Genomic DNA, 25,533 nt, shown 5'->3' with positions numbered 1-25,533 from the left:
GAAACGTGTTAAGGTTGTGACCCTAAACCTAGGTGTTATCTAATGCAAAATATAAGGAGGCTAGGGTATACATGGGGGGTGGGGGGCAGGTAGAACACTAAATTATGTGAAAACAAATAAGTTTAAAAGTTCTCAAGCCAGGCATATAGTATAAATTTATAAAAAGGACCATGGAAAAACTTTCGGCCATGCCTGATAGATATTGATTATAGAAAAAAGAGAAAGGTAAAGACTTAGAATATACCAATAGTATATAAAGAGTGTATAATAATGGTGTTGAGAATATACCATTAGAGTTATTGTGCATACATATGAAGGTGGTTATCAATAAAAAAAAATGATACTTCCGAACAATAATTGGTGATTTACCGAGAAAAGATGTAATTTCCATTTAACAAGCATGACAAGTAAATATTTCTATGTAACTAGGATAATATTGTGAAGATATTATTGTGAAGATATGTAAATATTTCTATGCAACTAGGATAATATTGTGAAGATATGTAAATATTTCTATGTAACTAGGATAATATGAAGATATGTATCATTAATAGTGGGGGTTTTCCCTAAAAGAATAAATTAGCAGAAAATAAAACCAAAAGTTGGCTGTAAATTTTGAGGTACATTATAGTATACATGTATTCTTCATATGGAAAGAATATAGAACATTATGAAAAAAAAAATTAATTAATTGTGATAAGTTTCTTTTATATTTGTTGATCTATTTTGAGCCTCATTTTTAAGAAATAATGAAACCATACAAGTTTAAAAAATAAAGAATTTATATCAGATGTTCTTTTATAAAGTGCATTTAATTTAAAAAATATAAACATTCTCCAATTTGATCGAAGAAGTGTCATAATTATTGGGAGATTAGGCTAGTAATTTTCCATTGGTATTTCAAAAAATTATCCGAGTTAAGGAATCAAGAGATAGGGTTTTATCTATTGTAGCTATAGATCTACCATAGCCAAATGTAGTCACTCCTATTCTTTGATATCGTTTCATATGGCCTTTCTCTCTTCTCCAAGGTCAACTTCTAATATTCCTCTTCTGGGGATTCAATTGAGTATGTATATTTCCTTCTTGGGCATTCTGTTACAAGCATGGTAGTGGCTATCTAAATTTCTTCATTGCCCCACTCCTCTAGTTTTCTTAGATCTCATTTGGAAGCCCATCTTGGTGAATTTAAGAAGTCTAAAGGACAAAGTTTTAATAGATCCTATTCTCTAGTTGCTAATATGGAAGATTATATTGTGTAGAATGTTCCTCATTCACCTCGTCTCCTTTTTCAAAAATCTCTTGTAATCAATATTCCCATAGTGGAAGATGTCTCTTTTATGGAGGTTGTTTACAATCAAAATGGGCTTGTTTCCATTAAAATAGCCTCTAGATTTATGTAATTGATTACCATAAATATATTTTAGTCTCTTGGAATATTAATTTGAAGGAAGAGATCTTTAATTGTACCTTTTGTGAAAAAGGTTACTATATTATTGAGTTTCTTCTTCATAAAAATAGGGATTTGATTTTAAACTTTGGGCCTTATTTTTGAGGAAGATCTACTTTCTATATGAAACCTTCGATTCCTTCCTTCAATCCCCTAATTAGTTCTCTCTCCTCAACTACTATGTGGGTTATATTTCTAAATATATGTTTGTATTTCTAGGGTTCTACCACTTTGACCATTTGGAAAGGCTCTTGGAATATATTAGCATTGAAGTACTGAAACAAAAAAGGCATAGATCCCCACTACATATGCATCAATATATGTTTGTATGTACTTCAACAAAGTATTTCTATCATAAATAATTTTGGAAATTGATAATTACTTTGGGATATAAAGGCTAGATTATGAACACCTTTCCTTTTGTAGAGATTATGAACATGTTCCTTTTTGTTTCAGATGATGTTTTAAAATAGACCACCTAGCATCATATTGCAAAAAAGGGCCAAGGATAGCTAAGAATTAAAGGAAGAACATACTCTAATTTCCAAAAAAAATCCACTTGAATTAGGCCATCATATAGAAGATACAAAATTGGATTTGGAGGAAATTGGGCATATCTTAGTGGGATAAAGTGGGTAAGGGATATCCCCTCTAATGAAATCCCTTCATCTTAGTAGGAGACAAGACAACGAAGATCAATGGAATCTCAAAATTTTTAACCACATAATGCAATTTGGGTAGATTAGGTTGAAGAAAATGAGATACAAGAGTGATTAGAACCCAAAGATCTTAACAAAATAGTAAAGACAAGATGAGTAAAGAAATCATCAAGGACAAAGAAAAACTTGCACAACGTTGTTAAGGTAGTGAAGATCTCGTTCATTGGGAGAATGAATGGTGAGAAGAAGTTGGGAGCTTAATCCAACAGAGTAATTAGCTGTTTTTCTTTATTATATAAAAAATTGTAGTAATTTACTGATGTATAAAATATAGGGATGAAGTTTTGTGGTCATAAGCATTTTAATTTTTCCATAAATAAGAAACAAGTTAATTTTACATTTTCCATAAATAAGAAACAATTTTTTTTGTTGAAACTCAAGGCTAATAGTTTTGGTAATATCACATCACTCACTGAGTTATCTTGTAGTATTTTTTTTTTATATATATAACTATTACCATTTACTATTTATATAAATAAATAAATAAACCTTTCACTAATACTTCATAAGCATGCTTTGGGTTGCATTTTATTTCACCATTAATTGGATCTCAAATATTTATCATTTAATTGTATCATAATCCAATAAGAGAATATAAATTTAATATATTTTAAATTATACAATACAATTATAAATTCTCTATAAAAAAAATAACTTTTGTACATCATTAATTGGATCTCAAATATTTATCGTTTATTGTATCATAATCCAATAAGAGAATATAAATTTAATATATTTTAAATTATACAATGCAATTATAAATTCTCTATATAAAAATTCTCTATATAAAAAGTAACTTTTGTACATAATATTCATAAATTTACCATTAATTTTTTTTTAATAAGAAACCAACCAACACAAATTTTTAAAAAGAGTATCTGCAAATCTCACTGTAGTATTTTTAACATACCATATCGAATTCCCGTAATCAATTAATACAAATTAGATTACCATCTTAATTCTTCAATTGGAATTTAATGCCATATATATATATATATATATAGATATATATATATATTTTAATAGCAAGAAATTAAGTTCCATCTCACTATAAAATGTTATGATTATTCCATCATTAGTGATTTCATCCATAATTATTAAAATAATTAATTTGCAATTATTCCATTAATTTTATTTTATTATAGATCAAATTTACAAATATAACATTAAATGTATAGCCGTTGAGTACGTTACTTATAGCCTTGTTCATATTAACTACAAGCATCCATATGTTATGTTAGTGGAAACTCCATTAACTTTTACCACGTTTAATTAACGCTTTTACTCACATATCATCCGAACTTATTAATTGTTGAGTAACTCATTATTACCACACAAAAAAAATAAAAAAATTATTATATTGTTAACACTTATAAATTCAATGGAGGGAAGCGTTGATTAATTATATTTCCATTAGAACTATATTATATCGCACATTCCAATGTTATTATAGAAAGATAGGTCCGATATTAGTAAAAGCATATGAGGGTTGGGTGGCGCCATATGTTTTCCCCCACATTCGAACTTGTTACAAATACGACCTCATATATGTTCATATGCACGACTTTAGGTGTACCAAAAAAAATAATAGTCATTGTTACCATACATTAAATCTATTCCATTATATTATGTTAACTCATTGCTATGAATATCGACTGCAATTTATTATAATTTAGGTTATAGAAACGACCTGATATGTGCTGAGATACACGACTTTCGGTGTACCAAAAAAATTAGTCATTTACCGTGATAAATAGAACTGCATCTTCAACTGAGTTTGGTATGGGAATGAGAGTTTTCTTGTGATCTAAGATTATCAGAGTTGTAATTAATGGTGTCCATTATTAACCACTACACTCAGAGGTGAACCACTTGTCCATGACGCATCAGTTTGATTACAAGAGATTTTGTTTTAACAATTCCTTCAATTGACCACCTCACTTGGTGGTTATCACCAACACCAGCACAAATACTGATCGTTAAACTAAATGAACTAAAATTTAGCAGTCACTCAATTTTAGAAGACGAAGACAGTAACCAGACATCATTCAAAATTGACCAATTGTTAAGTCAGAACGAACTATAGCCCTTGTCACAGTTTTATCAATTTAATAACTCATGAATTAATTTAAGCCACTAGTTGATATAAGCATAGGATCTTCTTTGATATGTTGTTATGGGATAAATTACAGACAAGACAAACTCCAGATTTGTCAAAAAAAAAATTGCATTCTTGCTACAATTAATAAATAGAACTAAAGGTCAAAATCTGAGTTATGACCAACTTTAAAGACCTAACCACATATTTTTTATGATTAGTTTATTGTTAAGAACATCTCAACGGCAGTGCTAGCCATGGCCCGGTTGGTCGGCCAGTAATTGGCCAGTTCCACTAGGTGTAGTGCTCGGTAGGAATGATTCATCTGTGACTTGGAAATTTTTTTATTATAACAGTGACCTAGCACTTATGGTTATGTTTAGTTAACAATCCGCGTCACTGTTGATACTATATAATCTCTAACGAATGCTTTGTAATGGCTGAACTTATATCATTATTGTCTTACCATTTAATTTGTCAACGATAGTCACCATCCATTTCCATTTTTTTGGTGTTAACTTCAAAACGAGAATGTGTAATATTTGCGGAACTCTATTGTCAACCGAAGGAATTGATAATTCGTAATGGATATGCATTTTGTGTGTTTAGAACTGAAGACATTAGTATATTGCCTAGGTACTACTGTACGATTATGGAATAATATTGCATTCCAGAAACATCGTTGTTTCTATCGTATCCGCCGGTTTCCTTATTCTTCCTCAATATGATCAGAGAAGATTTCAGATGTGCTCTAGTTTGTGTTCTAATTCAATGTTTACAGCATAGCTACCAAAAAACATTAGTATATTGACTAGGTACTAGTGTACGATTATGGAATAATACTGCATGCCAGAATCATTGCTTCTATCGTATCCGCCAGTTTCCTTATTCCTCCTCAATATGATCAGAGAAGATTTCAGATGTGCTCTAATTTGTTTTCCAATTCGATTAGATACAGGAAAAAATTGAATGTGTAAAATTTAATAGAGAATATATATCTTACAAATTTTAACATATTTAATATTTTTTTTTAAAGTATAAAAAAATGAATTAAACTATAATTCTATTCAAAACTTCAAAGAAAATCTATTAAATTTTTCGGCCACATTTCTTGTCTATTTATCTCTAACATTAATGTTTTCTTGTCTACTTATGTCTAACATTAATGTTTTCTGTCTATTTAAAATGATCCAAAAATAAGAAGAAAAAGAATTGCATAAAATTTATTTGTATTATAAATTGGAAAAACAAAGAAATAAAATTTAATAATATGAGTTACAAAAAATGAATGCTAGAGTTCAATGTAACCAATAAGATATTGCATATTAAAATAAACTTAAAATAATTTCCACATATCAAGAAATTTATCTGTCAATCACTGTTTCCACTAAATTGAGATTTATTTAAGAATAAGTGTGTGCATATTATGGTGAACCATAAAAATAAAATCCTCTATTTAAATTTTAGATATGTAATCCTTATTTTCTAGTCAACTACAATGTCTTCCCACAAATAAGTGTGTGAATATTAACTTTTATAAACCATAAAAATAAAATCCTCTATTTAAATTTTACATATGTAATCTTTATTTTCTAGTCAACTACATGGTAATCATTATAATCCAAATATTTAAATAATCCTTATTTTCCAATTACCTACAATATCTACCAACATCGTCATCACTATCATTCCAAAATAAATTAAATGAAAAAAATATCTCATTTTTTTTTTCAACTTTTAAATATAAAAATTACACTTCTTTTCTACAATATTTAAAAAAAAAACTGCATATTTTTCAAAACTATTATTTTTTAAGATTCTTTAAAGTTTTCGATTCCGTGTTTTTTTCCTTCTATACAATATTTTAATAGAAAACTTGTTGGTTTCTATGATACTTAATCTTTTTCATTATAAAATTTTAGAAAAAATCTCTAATGTTTTTTAATTCCGAGTTTTTCTAAAAACCCCACTGTTTTTTACATTTCTAATTTAATTTTTTTAAATAAAAAATTCCGTACCTCGTAAAAATAACGATTTTAATTTAGAAGTAAATTTGCTTTTTAAGAAACTTTCCGTTTTCTACTTTCTAATTTTTTCTTTTTTATATTTTAAATAAAAAATTCGGTACTATGTGAAAATAAACGAATTAGACCAATTCTTACAAGTACCAAATCGTATTGGTGAATTTACGAATTATTTTGGTCGATACGGCCTAACTTAGTAACTATGGTTTACCGTGACATCCAGAAGACTCTGATTATACTAGATCGTGCATGTCACACCCCTACACCTGCGGTAGTCTTTCAATCGCTTATAGTGAGGTGCGACACTACCAATCGTTTTCTTTTCACCGATACTTACGATTGTAGACTACGCCTAACATTCCACTTGTCTTACTTAGTTTGTGTTTCGCAACCAAGTATTATTAATGTGTTCCTTTATACAAGTGAAAGCCCATAACATTCACATAACAACATTGTACAATAGAAATGCACAACAGTATAAAGGGAGGGGCAACTCCCTGCAATATGAGTCTGCCCAAATCAATATATTATACAATCTTCACTTTTACAAAGCTTTACAAGTTAAATCTTGGGAAATCCCAAATTTACACTTAGCCAATTTTCGACTTCAGCATACTCGGATGCCCAGCTCGTCGGCGCCTCCGCACGGTCGCCGCACGACTCACCAACCCTTTGTTCACCTTGTCGCACGATCGTGTTGTTTGCTCAACTTGGGCGCACTCCCAAGTCGCCACATACGGGCACCTCTACCCGAAACACACCTCCATTCACAATCTCAACACTTCAACAAAAGTCACACCGTGCAAACTTGCACGACGGGCGGGCGCTCCCCCGAGTCACCCAAGAACCTGTGCCAAGTCGTCGCACAAACCGGGCTCCCACCAACATTTCACCGTGAGGCGCTCCTACACATCACCCGGGCACCTCACACACCGTGCATGCCTTTCTCCAACCGGCGGGTGACCCTGCCCGCGCCCTTCACCCAAAACCCAGATATGCGCTTTACTTCCGTGTGGCTTTGCCCAAGAATGGGCACATCTCCAAACTGCTCCTCTACCTCTTTATTGCGTCCACACCTTATTCTGTGCTCTCTCCTTTACATGGGCGAAGTCTTCTTTGTGTGTTGGATGAGCGATGAGTGATTGCTTGTCAAATGAGCTCCACGCACCACTTGTTTATACGGGTGGTAGGGCGAGTTAGCCTACCCGGCCGACTCATCCTCCACGCCCTACGCACCCACACTTCATCACAATTCACCGTCGGCTTCGTGTCCAAGTGTGGTCGGCCTCCATAGCTTCTAAACCATGCTTCCATGCATATATAACAGCTCGCCCTCCTTTACCATGCGTTCATAACTCCACGCATACGCAAGTCTGAGCTCACACTTCTCTTAAACCACACGCCTGAGGGATAACCAGCTCGTCGCACGAACGGAAGGATTGCAGGTCCTTACATCCTCCTCCACCTGAAGTCGTTGTCGTCCTCGACAACATACCATCCTGGTAGCCATCCACCAAGATCATCAACAACTGTCTCATCCATGATGTCAACTCCTCCACATACTACAACCATTTCTGCAACATATGTAGAACCACTGTCTCCATCATGTCTCGTCCCGGAAACCATCTGTCACCAAGATCACCATACCAAGGTATACACCTCATCGGTATGTCATACATCGGAAATCATCTCAATCCATGACCATCGACCATCTCGTCACAATCTCCACATGCTGCTCCCTATCGTGGAAGGTTGGCCCCTCCATCTCAAGCTACATGCTTCTTGCAACATCTCGTGTCGACCTCATCATGTGTCGTCCTCATGTGAACTGCTGTCGTGATACTCCAACACAATGCTAACACATCTCTGCACATCGCTAGCCCTCATGTCTGAACTAGTTTGGTAGCTAATCCAACTGTCACGCTCAAACTATGAGAATGCACATCCTCATGCCATCATCAGTCGTTTCCCAAAACATCCCGTCAAATCCTCAACTCAATCAAGAATCCATCTCCATACAAGTGTAAGCCATGCGCAGGTCCATGAAGTAGTCTCCATCTCATCTGCAACATGTTATCCATGATGCTTGGCACTAATGTGCTGCACGAAATCAGCCACATTTACCCCAACATCATCATCCATATGTGTATCTCCTCAATATGAAGAGATCACCTCTCGACTCTCGATGTGCCACATCCAGGTCCATGAAGCAACCTCCATCATATCTGCAATGTGCCATCCCTCAAGTTTGCCATAGAAACAAGTATACACCTGTCTCATCTATCCATGTGCTACCCATGATCATAGATCAATCAGCCCCCATGTGTCAAAGTGGTTAAGTCTCGGCTCAACCCATGCCCAAGTGTTGTTACTAAGGCATCATCATCGTTGTAACTCCATCACTCCAAAGTGTCTCAAACTGATCCTCCACATAAAGTCACTCTTTCAAGCCATACCCATACATGTACTCGAATGTATGCACCCCATCCTGCATCAAAGTCTCTGATCTCAGCTCCTCAATGCATCAGATCCTCTAAGTCCACCATAGATGAAGTCCCTAAAAGTCACAACCTCAATCATCATGAGCTCCATGAGTCATCTCCAATCAACATCTCAGCAAGCATACAAGTCTTGGCCCAAAGGTCTCCGAAGGTGCTTCAGCTCTCCATGTAGTAGGAATTCTCCGCAGTCTACTCACAACTCCATCTAAGTCCATGGCCTTGTTGTACAAGAGTTCACAACCTCTCCATCGGTTCATAAGTAAAACATCTCCATGTCACCCCAGTAAATCCACCTGCAAAACATCCCTGCCTTGGAACTCCTCATTAGATGTCCATAAGTGACACCTCTTCAAGTGCTCCTGCATCATTTCCCTGCATAAGATTTTCATGCTCCATGTCTCCAACCTGATGTCCATGACTAAGTTGCCCATGTAGTCCAACCATGTAGACCCATCAAAACAATCGGTTATCATCATCTAAGTCTGCAATCTTCGGTCTAGTGAACTCGGTCACCCAACCATATCATCATCCTCACGAGTCCCTTCCATCATAGCTCCCCCACTGAAGGTTCCACCAAGACTATCTCTTGGTCTCGGCCATGAGAATTCCACCCAAGTATCATCATACCTCAAATATGTGCCCTCTTCAATCGGTCCATGAGTCATGCCAGGCACTTAGCCAATTCTCTATGTGGCTAAAGCATGCCCCATTCCTCCACAACGATCATTATGTTCCTCCCTTGTCACGGGCCTTTGTACCTTCTATCATAAGGTCACAAACAACCCTGAAAAGTCCTACAACAGTCAACAATCCTTGCTTCTCCATACAAGGTCTCATTATAGACATCCATGGTAAGATCCTCCCTAGCATCGACAAACTGACTTTTCCCTTTCCTGCATACAGTCCATCTACCAAATGCTCAAGTGAAACACAACTATCAATACTAACTTCATCATCATGATCATGAGGCTCCTCCATGTGAGTATCCTCATCCATCCATGCCTGCAAACTACATGATCCTTGTCCAACTTGATCAATCTCAAATTCATCCTCCATCGTTGTCACATCTGCAACATCCTCAAACATCATGGCTTCCTCTTCCTTGTCGGCACAATCTGCAACTTCATCTTGCTCCATTGTCCAACCAAGTTGAAGAATTTCTTCTTCAACATTCTTTTCCAAGACTTCAAACTTCTCTCGAATCTGGGGATTCTCTTCTTTCATCCACTTCAACCTGTATAAGGTAAGCAAGAGCTTCCCTTCGCATTCTTCCAAACTTGCGATGTCTTATCGTTCATCTTGGTCCAAGCACTAGCTTCATCTCTGCTAAACCTGTTTCACCATTCGCTTAAATCACCCTGATATTCCACCTGTCACCTACAAAACTTGAACTCCCTGCCAAGTCTTCGGTCTTCGTAGAATCAACTCCTTGATTCAGTTCACCATCTCTGATACCACCTACCACGAAGTGCAGGTGTGTATCAGCTTCAATGCTTCAACACTAGCACCAGCTCCCCGGCACTAGCTCTGATACCACCTGTCACGCCCCTACACCTGCGGTAGTCTTTCAACCGCTTATAGCGAGGTGCGGCACTACTAATCATTTTATTTTCACCAATACTTATGATTGTAGACTACGCCTAAGATTACACTTGTCCTACTTAGTTTATGTTTCGCAACCAAGTATTATTAATGTGTTCCTTATACAAGTGAAAGCCCATAACATTCACATAACAGCGCTATACAATAGAAATGCACAACATTATAAAGGGAGGGGAAACCCCCTGCAATATGAGTCTACCCGAATCAATATATTATACAATCGTCACTTTTACAAAGCTTTACAAGTTAAATCTTGGGAAACCCCAAATTTACACTAAGCCAATTTTCAACTTCGGCAAACTCGGTTGCCCAGCTCATCAGCGCCTTTGCACGGTTGCCGCACGACTCACCAACCCTTTGTTCACCTTGTCACACGATCGTGTTGTCTTCCCAACTTGGGCACGCCTCCAAGTCACCACGCACGGGCGCCTCTACCCGAGACACACCTCCGTTCACAATCTCAACACTTCACCAAAAGTCACACCGTGCACACTTGCACGACGAGCAGGCACTCACCCGAGTCACCCAATAAATCATGCCAACCCGAGTCACCCAATAAATCATGCCAAGTCATCGCACAAACCGGGCGCCCACCAACATTTCACGGTTGGGAACTCCTACACATCACCTAGGTGCCACACACACCGTGCACGCCTTTCTCCAACCGGCGGGCGACCCTGCCCGCGCCCTTCACCCAAAACCCAGATATGCGCTTTACACCTGTGTGGCTTTGCCCAAGAATGGGCACATCTCCAAACTGCACCTCTACCTCTTTGCTGCATCCACACCTTGTTCTGTGCACTCTCCTTTACATGAGCAATGTCTTCTTTGTGTGTTGGATGAGCGATGAGTGATTGCTTGTCAAATGAGCTCCACGCACCACTTGTTTATACGGGTGGCAGGGCGAGTTAGCCTACCTGGCCGACTCATCCTCCACGCCCTATGCACCCACAATTCATCACAATTCACCGTCAGCTTCATGTCCAAGTGTGGTCGGCCTCCATAGCTTCTAACCCATGCTTCCATGCATATATAACAGCTCGCCCTCCTTTACCATGCGTTCATAACTCCACGCATACGCAAGTCTGAGCTCGCACTTCTCTTAAACCGCGTGCCCAAGGGATAACCAGCTCGTCGCACGAACGGAAGGATTGCAGGTCCTTATAGTGCAGGTGAAGATTGACAAAGGGTAGCGCTCCTTGACAACTGGAACTAGAAACTTATTGGTGATAGATTAATTGACAAGGGCTGTGTTTTTATTACTTTTCAGTTTTATAAAATTTCATAAATCTACCATTTTTATCTTATTCTTTAATATATGTTATTTTAGTTTTCTTAAGTTAGTAATATAATCTAAATATGCGTTATTAACACAAGAAAAATAGTTGCAATGCAACATAGTTCTTGTTTCTATTGCTAATTAAGTGGGATCTACATTTATGTTTCCGCACATGCTTCTTCTATATAGCTTCCCCGTATAACCACCTCCACACAATGTTTTGTACATTGCTTCCTCCGCACAACCATCTCTATTCATCCCAATGAAAACTGCAATTGTAATCCTCTCGTAATCTCTAAAAAGTCATTTGTAATAGGTAACAAGAAACTACCTGCTAATTAAGTGGGGTCTGCACTTCTGTTTGTACTAGTGCTTCCTCTTAACTTCTTGTGCACAACCACCTCCTCACAACTTCCTACATGTTGATACTCTACACACGTTTCCTGTGCATAAATCTACACATCCACCTCTATACAACTTCCTCTCCATAGCTTCTTCTGAACATACTCTGGGATAGACTCCACCATTGTGAGTAGCTATGCTACACATTACCTTATTTTCCCACCCTATTTTCTTGTGAATGATAGTTGCAATTAGTGTTGTTTTACAATCAAAGCTCTACCCTGACACTTGTATCATATTTTTTATTAACCTATTAAATGTGGAAGATACTTGTCAACGATGAAATAGTTTCAGTTTATTTATTTTTCAAAAAGCGCTGCATTGTTATAATTTTCCAGATAAAAAAATCTATAGTAGAAAACAAATCTACGACTCTGATTTTTGCATGTGGAATATACAATAAGTAGTGATGCATATAGGTAAATACCCAAAAGGCATGAAATGCTTTGTCAATCAAGCCACATAAATCAAATACAATGTATTATTTCCACCTTTTGATGTATTACAAAATAACTATAATGTCAAACTCATTTCAAAAAGGATACTTTTAATTTTCTCTTTTTTTAATGATTTCTACATTTATCAAGCATGTTTTTGCCTTACTTTTTAATTTATAAATAGACTTTGTGGAAATCTATGCACATTTTCTCACTTTTTTAATGATTTTTGCATTTATCAAGCATGTTTTTGCCTTACTTTTTAATGTATAAATAGACTTTGTGGAAATTTATGTACAAGCCACTGCTTGTTTATTGTGCATAGGAAGCTTTCAAGGTTTCATTGTGAAGACCTCAACACTATGAAACAACAATCTACATAATGAAATCCTCCCATACAAGGAAAGTTGTCGGTCGGAGAGATGGGTATGTGTGGGAGAATGGGGATGCATAGGGTCATTTATTCAGCAAGGATGAAATTAATGTTAAAGGCTTTCCTTGTGTGAAGAGTTTATTGTAGGGATGATGAAGTATGTGTGGGAGTGAGGTTGCGTAGAGATCTAATTTTAGAGCTATGAATCTTTGCAGAGCACAGGGTATGTGTGAGAGAACATAACAATTCATGTTTTTATTTTTCATTGTGAGGATATTTTATTGTGTGGAGGTTGGGATTTGTGCAGGAGAATGTTAAAATATTAATGTTAATCTGTAAGACTTTTGCACATGATCAATTTGCTCTGAAATGTTGTACATATACATTTGTGTTATATTGGGAGTATACGAGGTTTCTATTTATCTAAGGATAGATATTAGAATAATAAAAAACCTATAAAATGAGGCATGTGTGGGAGAACATAATAGTTTATTTTACCATGTTTCTTTGTGCAGATTTTTCACTGTTTATTCAGCAGGATATATATTAGGACGAGGTAGTATTTATGGAAATTAATGTTAAACTATTAACGTTAATATGTTATTATTATTATGTTTCATCTTACGGAGCTTTGGATATGTGAAAGATGGGGTAAGTATGTTGATTTATCGAATAAATTATTACATTAGCTACAAAGGAAAATAGACAAGTCTGCAAGTTAAGTTGCATAAATATTTTGAAACTAAGTTACTGAGAACAAAACAACAGCTAAATTAGTAATATAGACAAATATTATGCATGGAATTATTTATTTATTTATTTATTTTTATTTTCAAATTCATGTAAAATATATTTTTCTAATGTTCAAAAACTCAAAGAAGGATTAACATAGTTCACAGTTTGGCTATAGAAGTTATTCTAAACTTATTTTCTTTATTAACAAAGAAAAAAACACTAAAAAAATTCTACATTACTACATATCCTTGACATCAAAAGCGACTAAGGCTTCATTAACTTCTAGCTGAAGGTGAGAAGGGGGGAATCATGGTCAATGTTCATGATATCATCATCTCTCTCATTAGCATCTTCCTTAGCATCGACATCCTCTGCGTGAGCCAAATTATCCACATGAAAACTCAACATTTTGTTTGCCATTTGTAGTAGCTTTATCTAGAATTTCAGCATGGCCTTTTTATGATTTAGAAGGTCAAAATGGTATAGTTATTTAGATTAAATCATTTTAGCATGGTTTGATACCAAATTGATAAGAAATCCTAGAGAAATGGCTATTCTAGCTAAAAAAGTACTAAGATCTTGTTCCAGAACTCCATAAACATGATCTAGAAAATTTAATTTGTGTTACACTTGATAATAAACCTTCTGAATTACGATTATAATCCCTGACTCTATGTTTGCAAAGTCACTTTAGCAATGTAAATATGCGATCAAATCTAAGTTATCTTGACTGTAAGACTCAGACTTTGTCGTTAATGTTGTATTTGAATCTGCACACTGTAAACATTTATTGTTTGAAGGATGTGCGAAGGATGATACATGGGCAAAAAAATGGGAGTGTAGAAGGAAATTTATGTCATCGATGCATAATAAATTTAACTATGAACTCATTTATAATTAGTATTACTATGTTCCCTTTTGTGAATCTTTCCTTGTGCCAAAATTTTACTATAGAGAGGAGCGGTAATGTGCGCAAGAAAGGGAGCACAAACAAAACAATAATTTAAAACTATTTTTCATTTAAAAGTTTTACAGATTTAGCTATGTGAAATAAAAGATGTGCATAAAACGAGATAAGTTCAAGAGAATGAAGGTGTAGAGGGAACTTTTTAAGTTTAATTCTTAATGTAATGAATGATCCTATATTATGATCATGGTGTATATATACCAATCAAGGGAAATAGGATAATACTAGATTATGGATCATACAAATTGATTAATATAAGGTTGGTTTAGTTTTCATGTTCTAAAAGAAAAGGTTTGTTCAATTTTGGTGTTTGGAACAGATTTCATTTTGTGAAGTTTTATCTGCAGTGAGTACAATTTTTAGTAAATTATTTAGAAATATATATAATTAAAATACTACCAATAATATATAATTGCGGAAACATTTTGAATTGTTGTTACTCAAAGCAAAACAATAGCTAAATCAATAATAAAGATAGCTGTTATGCATGGAAATTAATTTTGTGCTTTCAAGAATAAAGGATTCAATTAGGTTTTTGTGCTTCGGTTAGAATTTGTACAACGTTTAGTAAATTATTTAGAAATATTTAGAATTAAAATATTACCAATAATATATAGTAATAATAATAATGTCAAGAACAATGTGAAAAGAAAAAACCTAGGAAGTGGATATATTTGATTATGACAGCATAACCTTTAATCGATTAATTAAAAAATTCTTTAGGGAAAAAGAAATCGATTACTCAAGGGTATTGTCCATACTTGCGTAGTTTCTCCTAAAACCAGCTAATAACAAAATAGTGGGTCAGGACCATAATATTTAATCAAATTACCAATAAAGTCTTTAGTGTAGAATAATTTCATTTTGCTTTAGTGCGGAAAACATTCTTGGTGTACAAGAGGTGTTCATTGACATTTGTGCTTACATGGAAATTTTCCTGCATATAGATTTCAGTGGACGTAGAGGTTTCAATGGGTATACAGAAAGTCCAATAAACCTTAAAGGAGAAGCACTATTATTTTATTTTAAATAAGAAACATTAATTTATTTCAATAAAGACTTTAATAAGCATTAAATAATAAACTTTACCATATCATTTTTAATAACATAGAAACTATTAATCATTAATAAGGTTCAATTTCAGAAAACTTACTTCCATTAAATCAATACAATGGATTGTTAACCAAATTTTTCATTTTGTCAATTATTATGTTATGCATTGAGAAGATGGGCATAAGATATAACCATGCATCATTTTCCCATATTTCTAGCACATAACATTATGATCGAGTAGGGCCTCTTTCTAATAGTAGGGATTCTCTTTGGATCATCCTAGTGCATTTGGATCATAGCACATCAGAAAAAAATACAAGTTATTTTTCGTTGTAGCTACTCCTTTAACTCTTATTTCAATTAATAACATGGATTTATCTATTCATGGTAGGATTGTTACACTACTCGGTTCTTTTGTTGGGTTTGTTCCATTGGTTGTTATTTTATAGTTGTAGTCGATTCACAAAACTCGACATTTTCGATAGATGATTATTACACATACTTTATCACTAGTATTTGTAGATCTAGATTGATATACTTACGTGTGGAAAGTATGTGAAATATTTTTTAGTTCAGTTTCAAAAAGATAGCATACGCATGCCACATCCAAAATTTATAGCAATTATAGCCTACACAAGGCTTTTCGGTTGTATCATTTTGATATCCAATAATTGATAATGACCATTTTTATGTTGTATTTTTTTTGGAGAGTAGCCTAAAAAGGCCACAATTTTGGCCAAAAAATAGTGGAAATTCAGACAAGATTTTGATCAAAATTTGCTAGAGATATTGGGAAATCTGGGTTACAATTGTCAAACTTTATGATTTTGCATACGTTGGGGACTTTTGTTAGTGTTTAACTCATTTATACCATCAAAACAATTATTTCAACGCTAATATGCCTAGCTTTTCTTTGGAAAAAAATAGTTAGATTGCCTCGGTAGACAATGATTTTTCTCTTTTTTCTCTCAGCGTGTGATTTAGGAATAACATGACTTGTTTTATTTCAATTCACTTGTTATTATTTTAAAAATTATGGTAATTGTTTCACATCCGGATATATATTGTGTAAGATTTCTTATTTTCATTTACACTAGCTATACACTATCAATATTGCATCGAAGGCATTGGGATGATTAAATTAAACTAGATGACAACGTATAAACTAGATAAAAATGTATCTAGATAATGGTGACGACAATTAAATTTTTATTCGGGAATAAATTCAGTTGTTTTCTTTCAGTTAAACTATCATCATTATAAAAATTAAGGTAATTCCTTCATTTTCAGATACAAATTGGATCAAATTTCTTACTGTCACTTCCGCTAGCTGTATGCCATGAATATTGCATTGAAGGAATTAGGGCGATTAAAAATATAGATAACAGTGTATCTAGATAATGATCAGGATGGTTAAAAATCTAGATAACAATTTATTTAGATAACGATCTATCTAGGGATATGCTATAGATTTGTCATTTTGTTGCTTTTCCTACTAACATATCTGTTTGTCGTTCTGCATTCTCAGCATTGCTTATCTTTTATTCCTAGGATAGAGTGTGTGAATTAAAAAAAAAAAACATATTGCATCAAATCACTTATTGTCACTTCTACAACATTATTTATTGGTGTCGACATGAACAAAAGTATTTTTTTTTAAATTTTGCGATTAAAAAACGTTTTTATGAGAACAATATTGCGTGAATTATGCAGAAGGTGTGAGACTATCTGGAATGTAGAGGCAAAGTGAAAACATCTACATGATAAAAGCCTTAAGGCTTCATCCATAGAATGGATTTCCTCTATAGTTCCATACATATGCCTATTTACACAAGGATGACCATAAACAAATATTTCACTATGGAGGGAGAAAAACCTTTAATCAATTGATCAACAAAGTCTTTAGTGTAGAATAAGTTTATTTTGTTGGAGTGCAAAAACCACACTCAATCTGTAAGAGGTGTTCATTGATGATTGTACTTACGTGGAAAGTTTCCTATGCATAGATTTCAGTGTGTAGAGAGGTTCCATTGGGGATATAGAAAGTCTAATAAGCATTAACTAACATAAAAGCTATTCATCAACAATAAGGTTCAATTTTAAAGTTTACTTATATTAAATGTTGAGGGATCATTGATAAAATTGTTCATTTTCTTGATTACAATGTTTTGTGCTCAGAATATGGCCGTATTATATCACCATTAATAACAAGTGCATAATTAATGGTGTGTTGAAATGCATCAGTTTCCCATATTGTTATCACAGAACATTATGATATAGCAGGTCCTCTTGGTAATCATAGGGATTCTCTTTCAATCATCTTGGTTAGATTGGATCATAGCAGATCAATGAATAATATAAGATCCTCTGCATTGTAACTATTCCTTTAAATTGTAGATATTATTTTTAGCTAATTTCCTTGTTGTGATTGTGAAATTTTCTATTTTGTTTATTTTATGTCAGGAAACAAAAAATTAGACAATACTTTAAGCTCTTAAATGCAACTTGCAAAGAAAAATGCTAAATGATCCATAAACAACATTTTTTTTCTTAGTTGTAAACATGTGATTCTTGAATAACGTCAGTTGTTTTCTTTTAATGAAATTGTGATTATGATAGGAATTATGGTTATTATTTCATATGTGGATATAGAGAGCGTCATATTTCTTACGGTCACGTCCGCTGGTTTTTCGTTGTTAATATTGCATCGAAGGAATTACAATGATTAAAAATCTAGGTCAGGTAAAAATGTATCTAGATAATGATGATGATCCAAGTGGATATTGGTGACCACCAACCTATTCCGCTTGGACACCCACTTTTTTGATTTTTAGTTTCCTTAATTGTAGCACATCTTACTTTTTTTGGTAGTTTTTAGGGTCCTAAACTTCCTAAGTTGTTTCGAGGGACTAAAAGACATTTTTAGGGAAAATGGAGAGACTGAAAAGGATTGATTCTAATCTTACAACATTATTTTGGCTTCCTCTTCTATATCTTCAAAGTGAGGTATTATTATAGCCAAATAGAGATCGTGTGCCAAAGTTACGACCCCAAGAAATTGATGTACCAATTTACCCAAACAAGGCCCACAATTTTGGTATTCCATCTCCTAGGGTTAGGTTTTTATATGTTTAGGGTTTTTCATTGTTTCTTAATTATAAATAAGACTTTGAGCCTCATTGTAACACAATTTAGAGGCATGTAGCTGCCACATCTCTTCTCAGAGATAAGATACCATCGCTCGAGCTAGTTTATTTCCATTTCTGTATGTAAGCACATTTCAGTTCTTTGATATTAATGAAATGACATTTTATTTGTATTGCACCTCTATGTGTATGTGTACATCTATATTCTGTTGCATTCCTACATAATTCTGGATCAGATGAGGATGCTTATGCAGTGATTCGAGAATAATTTTGGCAATATTGGCTATTTTCATGTGGCTACCATGTCAACATCACTCACATCATTCTTTGGAAGCTAAATTAGTTTTACACCATCAATATTGCATCAAATGCATTGGGGTGATAAAAAATATAAATAACAATAGACCTAGATAATGATCTATCTAAGGATGTACATTAAATATGTTATTATGTTGCCTTTTCTTCTAAAGCATCGGTTTTTCATTCTGCATTCTCGACGCTCCAATTACATTTTTTCCTTATTCCAGACTATGAAAATGAAAAACTAAATTTAATGTGTGAGATTGATTACTATCACTTCTGCACCTTGGTTCTCCTAGACATACTCTGTCTTTGGCACATTCTTCATTGTGAATAATGAAAAATTGTTTCTTAGCTCTGTATTAGCTGAGAGAGTGATGTTTCATCAATTAATTAGCTTCGTGGAACTTTCCTTCCATATAGCTATACCCTGAAAAGTTTTGAATGGAAAAGAGTTTAAAAATTGACCCAAAAAAATGCTTTTCCTAGCATGTAAAGGAGGTACATCTCTATACATCTATTACCAAATACTTGTGTGAAGAAATTTTCACTTTGTGAAAAGAAAAAGCCGTGGTCGTTTGAGCATTAGCTATTTTCCATATTTTTTATATATTGCAAAATGCATCTTTGGTTTTGAATTGAGCCTAAACGACATCTTGAATATGTAATATCTTTTATTGCTTTATGTTTAATACTTTCTTCTTTTCGTACGATATTTAGAGATTCCAGTCAGATACAATTGAAAGCCGAAAGTGTGCTTATCTATGCTTCATCATCCTACACATATCTTCTATTTTGGTGACATTCAGAGCTCTATGCATCTGTTTTCTCAGATAGTTGTTGTAAGACTGCTTTGCCACTAAATAGATCAACCATGGCTTAGCGAGGAAAAAGCTTGAGTGATTCGAAAGGGGAAAAACTCATTCTATTTGTATCATACACGTCCTTAGATAAATCATTATCTAGATAAATTGTTATCTATATTTTCAATTGTCTTTATTTTTATCTAAATACACTGCTATCTAGATTTTTAATCATCCCAATGCCCTCGATGCAATTTTGATGGCATACAACCAAGGGAAATTACAATAAGAAATTTGACACAATTTGTATCTTAATATGAAGGAATTATCATAATTTATATAATAATGACAATTGAATTGAAATAAAATAGGCGACATTATTCCCAAATCACAATTTAATTGTCATCATCATTATCTAGATATACAGTTTAATCATCCTCCTCGTTATCTAGGTACATTATTATCTAGCCTATATTTTTAATCGTTGTAATGCCTTTGATGCAATATTGATAGTGCACAACTAACATAAGTGACTGTAAACAATATGATGCAATCTGTATCCGAATATGAAATAATTACCATGATTTCTATAATAATCACAATTGAATTGAAAGCAAATAGTCAAAGTTATTCCCGAATCACAAGCTGACAACCAATTTTTTTTTTGTTAATAATAAAAAGGCATTGTCTACGGATCATGTAGCATTTTCTATTTGAAAATTTCATTTAAGGGCTTCGAGTATTATTCGAGCTTTTGTTACTTACATAAAATGAACATAATATAACTCCACAATTGCCACAAGGAAAGTAGAGCAACAATTGCACCAGGAATAGATAAAGCGATGATATTAATTCAAAGAAAAGATAAAGGAATATCTACAAAGAATAAGAGCTTATATATTTACCGATGTGCTATGAACCAATTTCACTAGCATAATTCGAATAAAATCCCTATGATTAGCATGGGGGCCTACTCGATCATAATGTTCTGTGCTGGAAATATGGGAAAATGATGCACTATCAACACACCAAAAATGATGCACTTGTTATTAATGGTGATATAACATGACCATATTGTCAACACATAACATTATAATCGACAAAATGAAAAGTTTGATCAATGATCAATCAACGCGTAATGGAATTAAGTTTTGGTAAACTGAACCTTATTAATTATGAATAGTTTTGATGTTATTTAAAGTGAAATAGTGATGTTTCTTAGTTAATGTTTATTAAAGTCCTTATTAAAAATATATAAATTTTTCTTATTTAGTCAAAGGCCTGAATTTATGTCTGATATGGGCAAGAAAAACAAAGAACTTCCAAATGTTAATCAAATGAGGTGAATCAAAGTTCGATGGTCCGGGAGAATCAATATAGTAGAAAACATTAATGATGAATAATTTCTATGTTAATTAATGTTTATTAGGATTTTTGTATACCCAACGAAACCTCTTCACACACAAAATTCTATCTGCAAGAAACTTTGTTCCTATGCACAAATGTTAATGAACACCTCTTGTAGGCCAGGTGTAGTTTCCACACTCCAGCAGAATCAACTTCTTTTGCACTAAATATTTTGTTGATAAAATGATTAAAGCTTATGCCCCACACATAGTGAAATATTTGTTTATGGTTATCCTTGTGGAAATAGGCATATGTGTAGAACTAAAGAGGAAATCCATTTTGTAGAATCATTGTGTGGACCTCTAAACTCCACACAATCACAAACATTCCACATAATTTATGCATGTTTGCACTATTAAAAAGGTTTTTTAATCACAAAATTTACGAAAAATAATCTTTTGCATGTCGACACCTATAAAAAATGTTTGTACCAACTACTATGTTATTAAGTATGTCCCAGAGAACGTCCATTCGTAAGTGTCAGTAATAAATCTGACGCAATATGTTTATTTTTCCATTTGCACAGTATAATATAAGAAAAAACATAACCAAAGTGTCGAGAATGTAGAATGTCGAATCGATATGTTAGTAGGAAAAGAAGTAGAATGAAAAATTTATGGCACATCCATAGATAGATCATTATCTAAATAAATTGTTATGTATATTTCTAATCATCCTAATCGTTATCTAAATAAACTATTATTTAGATTTTATCATCGCCCCTGTCAGGCCAGGCTAGCTCAGAAATTAATGAGCGCAAAACTGAACTGTGTGATATTATTCATTCAACTATTATTATTTATGCAAATACAAAAACGGATCAGTTCATCTTCTAGATGACTGTCCGGCTTCACCTCATCCGTTTCGGATTAGGTGTCAACATTCCCCCCCTTAATCTGAAGGGATGTTGGTGAGTCCAAGCATCGTTCTGAATCTTTCAAGCTTTTCTCTTCCAAGCGCTTTGGTGAAGATGTCTGCAATTTGCTCGTTTGTGGAACAATGATGGAGATGGATTGTTTTGGCCTCAACATGATGTCGGATCAGATGATATTTAGTATTGATGTGCTTAGTGCGATCATGGAACTTTGGGTTCTTGGCCAACTTTATTGCAGATGTGTTATCAATCATGAGTGGAGTTGATTGTATTTGTTTTACCTGCAAATCTTCAAGAATTTTCCTGAGCCACACAATTTCTTTCGTTGCTTCAGCTGCTGCCACATATTCTGCTTCTGTTGTGGAATCTGCTGGTACTGATTGTTTGCGTGATCTCCAGGAGACAGCTCCTGATCCAAGACTCATAGCATATCCTGAAGTAGATACCCCAGTTTCTTTGTCTCCATCGAAGTCTGAATCAGAGTATCCAATCAAGTTGAAGTCGTCCACCTGTGTATACTTGATTCCAAGGTCTTGAGTTCCCTTCAAGTACCTTAGGACTCTTTTTGCAGCAGACCAATGTCCTTCACAAGGCTTTTGCATAAACCTTGAGAGGATTCCAACAGCAAATGAAATGTCTGGTCTGGTAGTAGTGAGATAGATGAGACTTCCTACAAGCTGTCTATACTTTGTTGCATCCTCAAATTCTTTTCCTTCAATAGATGTGAGCTTCAAGTTTTGTTCCATTGGAGTAGAAAGGGGATTGCACTCTGTCATGCCAAATCTGTTTAACAAATCTCCAATGTATTTCTTTTGAGAAAGAAATATGGACTTTGGATGTTGGGTTACTTCAATGCCAAGATAGTAATGAACATAGCCCAAATCAGTCATTTCAAAAAAATTTCCTAATTCTTTCTTTATGGATGCAATATAGCTTTCATTGTTCCCTGTCATTAAAAGATCATCTACATATACCACAAGATATACAACTGTTTTGCCAACTTTCTTCACAAATAAAGTTGCATCATCAAGATCAAAATGTTTGAAGTTGAGTTTCAGAAGATGCTCAGTTAGTTTTTCATACCAGGCTCGTGGTGCTTGTTTGAGGCCATACAAGGACTTCACAAGTTTGCATACTTTGTGTTCATGTCCTTTCACAGCAAATCCTTCAGGCTGGGACATAAAAACATTCTCTTTTAGATCTCCATTCAAGAATGCAGTTTTTACATCCATTTGATGGACTTTCCAACCGTTCTGAGCAGCTAGTGCAAAGAGTGTCCGGATGGTGGCCCATTTTGCTGTGGGGGCAAAAGTTTCCTCATAATCGACCCCTTCCTTCTGTGCAAAACCTTTTGCCACAAGCCTAGCTTTGTGCTTGTCAAGTGAGCCATCAGCTTTGTACTTGTTCTTGTAGACCCACTTGCAGCCAATTGGTTTGGTTCCAAATGGAGGATCAACCAGCTTCCAAGTGCCATTCTTTATGAGGGCATCATACTCCTTCTGCATCGCTTCTTTCCATTCATCATGAGAAGCAGCTTCTTTGAAGGAAGTTGGTTCAAAATCTGTAGACAAGTTCAATTCACAATCATAAGTAACATCCATATCAACAGGTGAATTAGAGTTATCTACATCACCTCCATCTTGTCGGTTTGAATTTCTGGTTCCTGTTTTTCCAATTTCATCAGGATGAACACTTTCAAGTGTCTTTGTTAGCCACTTTGGGGGACCTTTCTGAGATGGTCCAGGCTGTTCTGTTGATTGAGTTGGGTCTGAATCAAGATTGAGTCTCCCAATTCTATCAATTACATCACTTAAAGCATCATCCGTTGTTGGAGTGTCATGCAGGGGAGATTGTTCTTCAGAAGGAGATTCCACATGTTGATCTAGTATAGGAATCCCCCCTTCAAGATGTGGAATCTGATTATCAAACTCTTGGAATGATTTCGGTTTTGTGAATCTATCCAAGCGATCAAGTTGCCGCTCAACAACACTGTCACATTTGGATGATTCAAGAAAAATGACATCTCTAGATAAAACAAACTTTTTATTTACTTCATCATAAAGGTGGTATGCTTTAGATGTGTTTGAATACCCCAGGAAGATACACTTACGACTTCTTGCACCAAGTTTGTTTCTATGTACCTTTGGTATTAAAGCATAACATGTGGAACCAAATATCCTGAGATGTTTTACCGAAGGAACATGTCCATACCACAATTCATAAGGAGTCTTGTTTCTTATAGTACTAGATGGACATCTATTCTTTATATATGCAGCACATAGAACAGCATCAGCCCAAAACATTGTCTTTACATTTTTGAAGAAAAGCATAGATCGTACCATATTCAAAATTGTTCTGTTCATTCTTTCAGCTACACCATTCTGTTGAGGATTATAAGGCACAGTTGTTTGATGTTTAATCCCATGTTGGCGAAGATAGTGTTCAAATTCATTTGATGTATATTCTTTTCCATTATCAGTGCGAATAGACCCAATATGAGATTGTGCATCATTTTCAATCCACTTATGAAAATTCTTAAATGTTTGAAAAGCATCAGATTTGTTCTTCAATAAGTAAACCCAACACATTCTGGTGTAATCATCAATAAATGTCATGATATATTTATTTCCATTTGCAGAAGGAACAGGCATTGGACCACATAAATCTGAATGAATAAGTTCAAGCTTCCTATGTGCTCTTGAATGTGAATCATGAAAAGACTGTTTGCTATGCTTTCCTAGAATGCAAGCATCACATTGTTTATGTTTTCTAGGAATTGTAGGCAAACCAGCAACACCATTTTTCTTCAACAAGCGGAGACTATCATAGTTTAAATGTCCAAATCTAGCATGCCATAATAAACTTGATGGAAGTGCACCTTCTTCATGATGAGAAATATATGAGAAATGTTGTGCATGAGCAGAGGTTCCTTGCAGTTTAAGAAGTCTTTCTTCTTCTATACCCCTCATGACAAGTGAGTGGTCAGATGCCTTTCTTACCTCAAGCTTGTCATCAAACATGTGAATGGAGTGACCTTGCTGGCGGATGTGAACCAGGGACAACAAGTTTCTCTTCAGCTGTGGGAGATATAGAACATGATCCAGAAGAAAGTCTGGAAGACCAGGCAGTTTAAGCCTGATTGTGCCAAGCCCTGATGGCTTGATTTTTGACTGATCTGCAAAGTATACTGCTCCATCAACATTGTTAGTGAAATCTTCAAAGAAATCTCTCCTATGAGTCATATGACAGGTTGCTCCTGAATCAAGCAACCAGTCATTTTTCGAAGAAGAAAGTGAAGCATTAAACAAATCTTCATTTACTCCAATATTGCATTGTGCCTCAATATAGTGTGCAGATTCGGGT

This window comes from Pinus tabuliformis, chromosome 9 (assembly GCF_031772625.1).
Source record: "Pinus tabuliformis cultivar Carrire ecotype Pingquan chromosome 9, CPIR1, whole genome shotgun sequence".
Taxonomy (NCBI): Eukaryota; Viridiplantae; Streptophyta; class Pinopsida; order Pinales; family Pinaceae; genus Pinus; species Pinus tabuliformis.
Note: the sequence above shows the minus strand (reverse complement) of the source record.